The 7,149-nt window shown below is 36.2% G+C and overlaps 1 long non-coding RNA gene across 1 annotated transcript; it reads right to left on the bottom strand.

Moving 5' to 3' along the window:
* Positions 1 to 236: 236 nt before the first annotated feature.
* On the bottom strand, positions 237 to 4,115 carry LOC120596135 (uncharacterized). Its single transcript, XR_005651089.1, has 2 exons — positions 3,989 to 4,115; positions 237 to 482 (listed from the first exon to the last, which is right to left on the bottom strand). It is a non-coding gene; the product is annotated as an uncharacterized LOC120596135 (long non-coding RNA).
* Positions 4,116 to 7,149: the final 3,034 nt, after the last annotated feature.

Genomic DNA, 7,149 nt, shown 5'->3' with positions numbered 1-7,149 from the left:
GGACTCTCCCTTCCCAGAAACACAACAAGAGAAAAAAAGGAAGGAGGCAATTAAAAAGCAAACTTAATTTCTTCTGATTTTTTAGAACTGGATAACTTTGGTTTTCTTCATTTTTCTCCAGAAATAGCCCAAACGATTGAACAATTAGGTATCGCATTTTTAAACAATAAACTTCCCTTAGAGATACTATGCCCCAAATTAATAACAAATTGATGAAAGGCAGGAGGAGAACAAAATAAAAGGCAACTATAAACCAACACATTTATTAGATACAAAACTGATTACATGCTTAGCAATATTGCCGAAACTTTATATTTTGTTAGCTGTATTTGGCTCAAAGCTTCCTCTAGTAGAGCTCAGGTTCAATATCTCCTACTTTTGATCTTGGCAAATATTTTATCAACATGCTGAGAAAGATAAACAGCATCCTCTGCCTCCAGCCTTCATCTTTTTCCTTCGCATTTTGCCTGTTATTCTCCGTCCTGTTAAAGAGCAAGCAGGTGAGATTCTGGACCCCTTCTTCTCCCACCCTTAGCCTCCACCAGCTCCAAAGCTGGTGAGCAGTTAGAAAGCAGTATGGCTTCCAGGTACTGCATCAGAGTCTCAATTAATCAGAGCATCAGGATTAAAATATTTAGAATTGCCTAGAAAAGAGCTGTGGGTGGCTGAAGCACCAACCTTCTGAATTCTGAGTCATCTTGCTGGAATGGAATCCAGTATAAATACGTTCACACCCACTCAATCTATCCAACCTCTGGAAATTATCTTGAACAAAGCAGGCATTTCATTGCATTGGCCCTTGGGCTTGCCCTCCTGGAAACAAACATTTCTCAGTGGGGAAGAATCAACCATATTTGCTAAGAACTCTGAACCACCAGGAAGCTTTAAAGAGAGGCACGTGCTTCTGTAGTCCAGCCATTCTGTCATAAGAAAGATGTAGCTAAGTTCTAACTTAAGAGTTTTTTTCAACCTGTCAAGCTGTACTGCAAATTGTAAGATATGTTTAGTAGGGAATTGTAATGCCGGCAGCTGGCACTGATATCTAATATTCCATTATTTATATGCATAAATCTACTCTGAACTTTCCATAGCCATTTTGCCCTTATGATATCATCCCTCTACCATTTCATTTCTGGACTGTCTCTCTGTGGCATAATTTAACTTGTGCTCAAGGAATAAAATGCATTGTAATGTTAATATGGGTGAGTAAAATAACATCAAGAGTAAAAATTGTATTAAAAACAAAGTATTTACATTATATGTCATTATGTTAAAATTGCTTCCTCCATTGAGTTCATTACCTGACAATTTAAAAATAAATATATACACTTAAATACTTTCACTGGTTATTACTCTTAGTTTGGCATTACTATCTCAGTCCTAAGATGTATTTAAAGGGAAAAAAAAGCGCATGAATATGTTAACAGATCAATGAAATTATACAGATAATCAATACCAGAACCAGGACTAGAGTATATTTTCTTCTTTTAATTTGCTTAACATTAGTAACACATACCTAATCGGGTTGTTTGTTTGTTTGTTTGTTTGTTTGTTTGTTTCCTGATAACTGAACATCCTTTGTCAATAATATAGCATTTCTTTGCATTTGATAGCAGGTCTGATTAGCTTTGCGCATGGTTTTCTTTTTAAGTCTGCACAGTAGCAGCCTGGTGAAAATCCTTCTTATTGTCTTTGCTGTTAAACTACTCTGGCATTTACTACAAGGCAGGTTTGAGTCTGATGAAAATCTGTCCATCCATCGTACGTTCTGTACAAAGTTCTCCTTGTTGAAAGACCTCTCAATACATGTAACTCAGTTTCACCAATAGCACTTTCTCCAGGATGTGAGCAAAGACATTACTAGAGAGAGGGTACCTGCACAACTTAGAAACTCGTTTTGAGAACTGAATGTAAAATAACCTCACCTTGAAAAGGGAAGCAAAACTTTTTTAGTTTTAAGTTCCCATATCCATCACATGAGGGAGCTGAGTTTTTTACTCTCTGTAATATTTTAAGACCTTATAGCCACAAGGTTCACTTTACGTATTTACTCCTAATGAGATTTCTCCCTTTCAGAAGTTTTTTATTTCCCACACCCCAACAATCTTACCCAGGGTAATTAGAGATGGCTTTATATACATTAAGTAACTCATGGAACAGCTTGTTTCTTATAAAATAAAACAAAAACCCAGACCCAGATGTTAAATATCTTTCTTTGGGCTTCTGAAAGTCAGAGTTACAGTCCAAATCTGCAGTAAGATTCCAAGTCCAATGTTAAATGTTATGTTTTTATTTGGAAATACACTGCTCAGATAATCATTCCCTGTTCTTTATTTAGTGACTACAGAATTAGATCTGGCTGGTCATTTCTATTTCTTGTTAAACGAAAATGCATGAACTGTGTCTCAGCATGAGTCACTCTAATATATTTACTGAGTGGAAAAATAACTACACCTCTCAAAGGTAGGAGTATGAGGAAATAGAATCGAAATAAAAAAATATATATCCCTTCTGGATAGCTTTCAATTTTATAGGAGAAAGAGAGAGAAATACTTTTATTTTATCTAATATTTTAAAATTCACAGCAAAGCTTAGTAGTGGCATTACATAAAATTACAACATGGCTGTGTGTGGTTATTAGAGCAACTGACACAGGTTGGAGTGACCGAGAGAAAAATCTTTTTGAGCTGAGTGAGTTTTAAAGTGAGGGAGGGACATGGTTAGGATAGAAGTATGAGAGGGCAGAAGAATGGCATGTGTCATGACTCTGAGGTAGGCGAGAGCATGCAAAGAATAACAGATTATTCGATCTGAAAGAGACAGTAAATTTGCCTTTCAATATTTCATATCTTATTAACTGTCATATAAGTACTTAGTGCCTATGATGTGATATTCATTTGCTAGATATCGAATAATTAACTAGAAATATCACTATGATAATTCCAAATAAATACCCTCTCTTTCCAACTCTATTCTTGTCATTTCTTACTATACATTGGTATAACCTAAGCACCATGCCACTGAGGGGGAGCAGAGTTTGCCACCCCTAAATATGTCTTTCTTGGGAAATTGATTATTTTAAGCTGTTTATTTTTAAGAAACAAAAGATTCAGAAAAAAACTTTTCAACTTTCCCCTAATTACCTAAAAGAATTTAGATAAAGGACATGCTCCAGGAAGGAAGCTATGGTTATAGGTAACTATACTTTAATATGAACTAGTGTGATAGATAGGGAGGAACCTAGCAAGGCCCTTTTGACCAAAGTCCCCTCTATGTCCCATTGTTAAAGATGGCCCAGCAAACATTTGTTTACCAAACATTTGCTTTTCCATCCCCATGCTAATGACCTTTCTCCCCTTTGAAGTCCCAAACTACAAACTTCCCCTCCCCCACTTTCTTCTTAGCTCAAGATGGCTTATAAACCTGAACTGCTCAATTTTACTTCAGGGCCCCACATTCTCATGGAACTCCCATATGTATATACATAATTAAATTTGGTTATTTTTTCAGGTTAATTTGTCTCATGCCAATTTGATTATTAGACCAGCCAGAAGCACTAATGGGGGAAAGAGGGGACATTTTCCCCTCTTCCATATCACTTTATCGTGGAAGGAAGTCTCCTTAAAGTCAGTTTGCCATGAATCAGCGTAACTGTTAGCTGGTTAGGCGTTCCTCATAGAATCCCAGAGAATGGTCTAACCCTAGAGATTTGAGTTTTACTTCTTTAGCTTATTGTTCTAATCATTCTCCCCTGTTCTGTCTACAAATGTGAGGTTTGAGTTCTAGAATCTCAGAGTGGTATACTCCATCTCAATAGACAGCACCTTTAAATTTCTGTTCTTCATATTTTCATGTGCATTTTTTCCTTCTCACAAATAGTCTTTGAGTTCTTTTTAATCTTTTAGCTCCTATATAGTTAGGGGATGTGCTCAAAAGTATTAAACAAAAACCCAACTAGAGTGGTTTATCCATATGTTAAGTTACTTACCTAAAGCAATTAGAATCCAAGGGGTAAGCAATTTGAGGCTTGCTGTAATGAAGTAAGCATCTTTTATTCTTCTGCTTCTCCATGCCTTAGCACTGACTGCTGCAGTACCAAGCATTATATGCATTCCAGGTACTACAGCAGGAAGCTGCAGGAAGAAGCAGGAAGCTGTTGATTGCTATTTATTTACATCTCATTGGCCAATCTAAGTCACATGGTCAACCTTAACTACAAGGGAATCTGAGAAGGCAAGATTTTTGGTAAAGAAAAGACTAGGTAGAAGGGGGTTAGAATGGGTGTTGAGTGTTTCCCTGCCACAGATTCCATCTCCAAAGTCTCACCGCCCCTTTCTTCTCTGCATGAGTTGTCAATCATTCTTAGACATATCTGCAACTGCAATTGGTTGGGTTGAGTATATGTGTTTGAGAATAAGGGCTGTTTCTGCTCAAGAGCTGAAAAAAAAAAGAGCCCTTGAAGTGATCTGGCCCAGGACAGAACATCCAAAAAGTACTCAAACATCTCCCCTTTCTAGCATTTCTGTGGTTCTTTATTATGCTAAAATGTATCCGTTGCCTTTCCAGCCTGAAGCTACAGTGTAAAGGCTACTTTCTATATCCCTTTGGTTTAGTAGATGTCAGACTCTACAATAGTATTGCGAGATTGGAAATAGAATCACTCTTCCATACTTGATATTATCATGTGGCTATATAATCATCCCATCAAACTCAACAGGTGTAAGCTTTACTATCTCATTCTTGACCTTCTATAAGTACGTTTTGACTCTACAAATGCCTTGTCTGACTTTTCTATTTTTGTTACTGGCACTGTTCAATCACTCAGGCCCCAGGCCTCATAGTAATCTTGACAATTTCTACATCACATCTTTCCCTATAGCTAACAGGTTCACAAGTCTAGCTGGTTCTTCCTTTTTCATGCCTCTTTTATCTGTCTTTTCCATTTCCTTGGCAGGCTCTCATTTTGACTATCATAGTCAACTCCTTACTGGTTTCCCTGCTTCTACTTCTCTCTTTTTCAAACCAACACATTTTGATCACTTTCTTAACCATTACATAAAAATCCTAATCCACTTAGAAGAGAACCGAAAAAAAAATCAGTTTGTATAGAATCACTTTAAAAATACACATCTTATTTTATCTTCAAACATATAAAACATAATTCATTTGCTAGACTTTTAATAGAGAGCCAAGACCTCTTACTTGAAAATAGATCTGCTAATTAAGGTTCTGAGTCTTCCTTCTAGCACAGACATCCTGATGCATCATCTGTGATTTGTGTAAAGTGGAATAAGTGCTTATATACAGTTGTGAAACAGGTATAGAACCCATCTAGATTTTAAGGACTTTTCCCTAATCTTTTACTGTTGTTTACAGATTTAATATTTTTTTTTTACCAACTCACTTCTATGGAGTTCCTCCAAAACATTCCATTGCTACAAAAAATTTTAACCACTTTGTTTCCGTACTCATATTATATTGGTTTACCTAATGTTGAATTAAAATCTATAGAGGTCAGGTTCCACTTAACCAAAAACACTTCTCCTTGTGTCTCCTATTGACTGCAGCTATAAAATTTGAACAGAACACATGGAACAGCTATTTGTCTAAAAAGTAAATTATAGCAGACCAACTAAAGGAAAAAGCCAGAATGTGAAGTACCACTGTTTGAAGGAGCATTGAGTTCCCCACTCTCCCTACCCCCAACCTTGGCCCTTTCAAGGCTTAGCCCTACAGGTCGGCACAGCTGCAAAAGTTTACGGCAGAATAGTATAAATAAAGCCCCACCTTTCAGGCCAGAGAACCAAAAAAGAGGAGTTTAAAAAGTACTAAAAAGTACCAAGAGATCTAGAAAAGAGAAGAACTCAGGAAAGTGACCCCCATAAAGTTATTTATGAATCCTGAGCTCACCTCAAAGCTGCCCATACATGGATCTGACTCAAGTCAGCATTTAAACTCACCAGATAGACTGACTACCTACCTGCCCATGTCTCAGATTGGCCACTGGATGGTGCACACTTGGGGCAGATCCTAACAACACTGCAAAGGCGTAAATACTGAACTGATGTTAGAACCACCATCCACTGATGGTGGCTTGGAAATTATGACCTGAACCTGAGCAGACTAATCACCTGCTAAAACACAAGCAGCAACATTCTCCATAGGATTTAAATAAGATCTGAGTCTCATAACATAATATTCAAAAGGTCCAGGATATAATTCAAAATCATTTGGTATCAAAGAACCAGGAAAAATCTCAATTTGAATAGGAAAAGATAATTAACAGATGCCAAAGCTGAAATAACACAGATATTAGAATTACCTAGGGTAGATTTTAAAGCAGCTCTTACAAAATGCTCCAACAAGCACTCACAAACAGCTGAATAAAATAGAAAATTAGAAAGCCTCTGTAATAAAAGAGAAGGTATAAAGAAGAACCAATTGGAAATTTTAGAACTGAAAAGTACAATAACTGAAATAAACAAAACTCATTTCTGGGCCCAGTAGCAAAACGGAGATAATAAAGCAAGAATCAATGGACTCAAAGATAGGTCAATCAAAATTATCGAGGTTGGACAACAGAGAGAAAAAAAAATGAAAAAAATAAAAAAAGAACTGAGCTTTGGAACCTGTGAGATTATAAGAAAAGGTTTAACCTTTGATACACTGGAGTCCCAGAAGGAAAGAAGTAAGAGTGTAGTGCTAAAAATATGTTTGAAAAATGGTTGACACTTAACCAAAAAAAAAAAAAAATAGATAAAAAATGAGCACATAAAAAGATATTCATTATCTTTAGCCATTATATTGAAACACAAATTAAAACCATGATGAATTTTAATTCACCTCAACGTATTAAAATGGTTTTAAAAAATACCGACAGTACCAAGTGCTGATAAGAATACAGTGTAATTAGAATTCTCCTACATTGCTGATGGGAATAAAAAAGTGAAACAACTATTCTGGAAAACAATTTGATAGTTACTTATAAAGTTAAAATACCCTTATCTTATGACACAATAATCCACTTCTGCTGTATAAACCCTAGAAAAATGAATGCTTATGTTCAGAGAAAAATCTTTACGTGAATGTTTTTAGTAGCTCTATTCATAATAGCCACACACTGGACACAACCCAAATGTCCTTCAATGG

This window comes from Pteropus medius, unplaced genomic scaffold, assembly GCF_902729225.1.
Source record: "Pteropus medius unplaced genomic scaffold, Ma_sr-lr_union100, whole genome shotgun sequence".
In the NCBI taxonomy this organism is placed as follows: Eukaryota; Metazoa; Chordata; class Mammalia; order Chiroptera; family Pteropodidae; genus Pteropus; species Pteropus medius.
The sequence above is the reverse complement of the archived record's forward strand: the minus strand, read 5'-3'. Positions and strand labels throughout refer to the sequence as shown.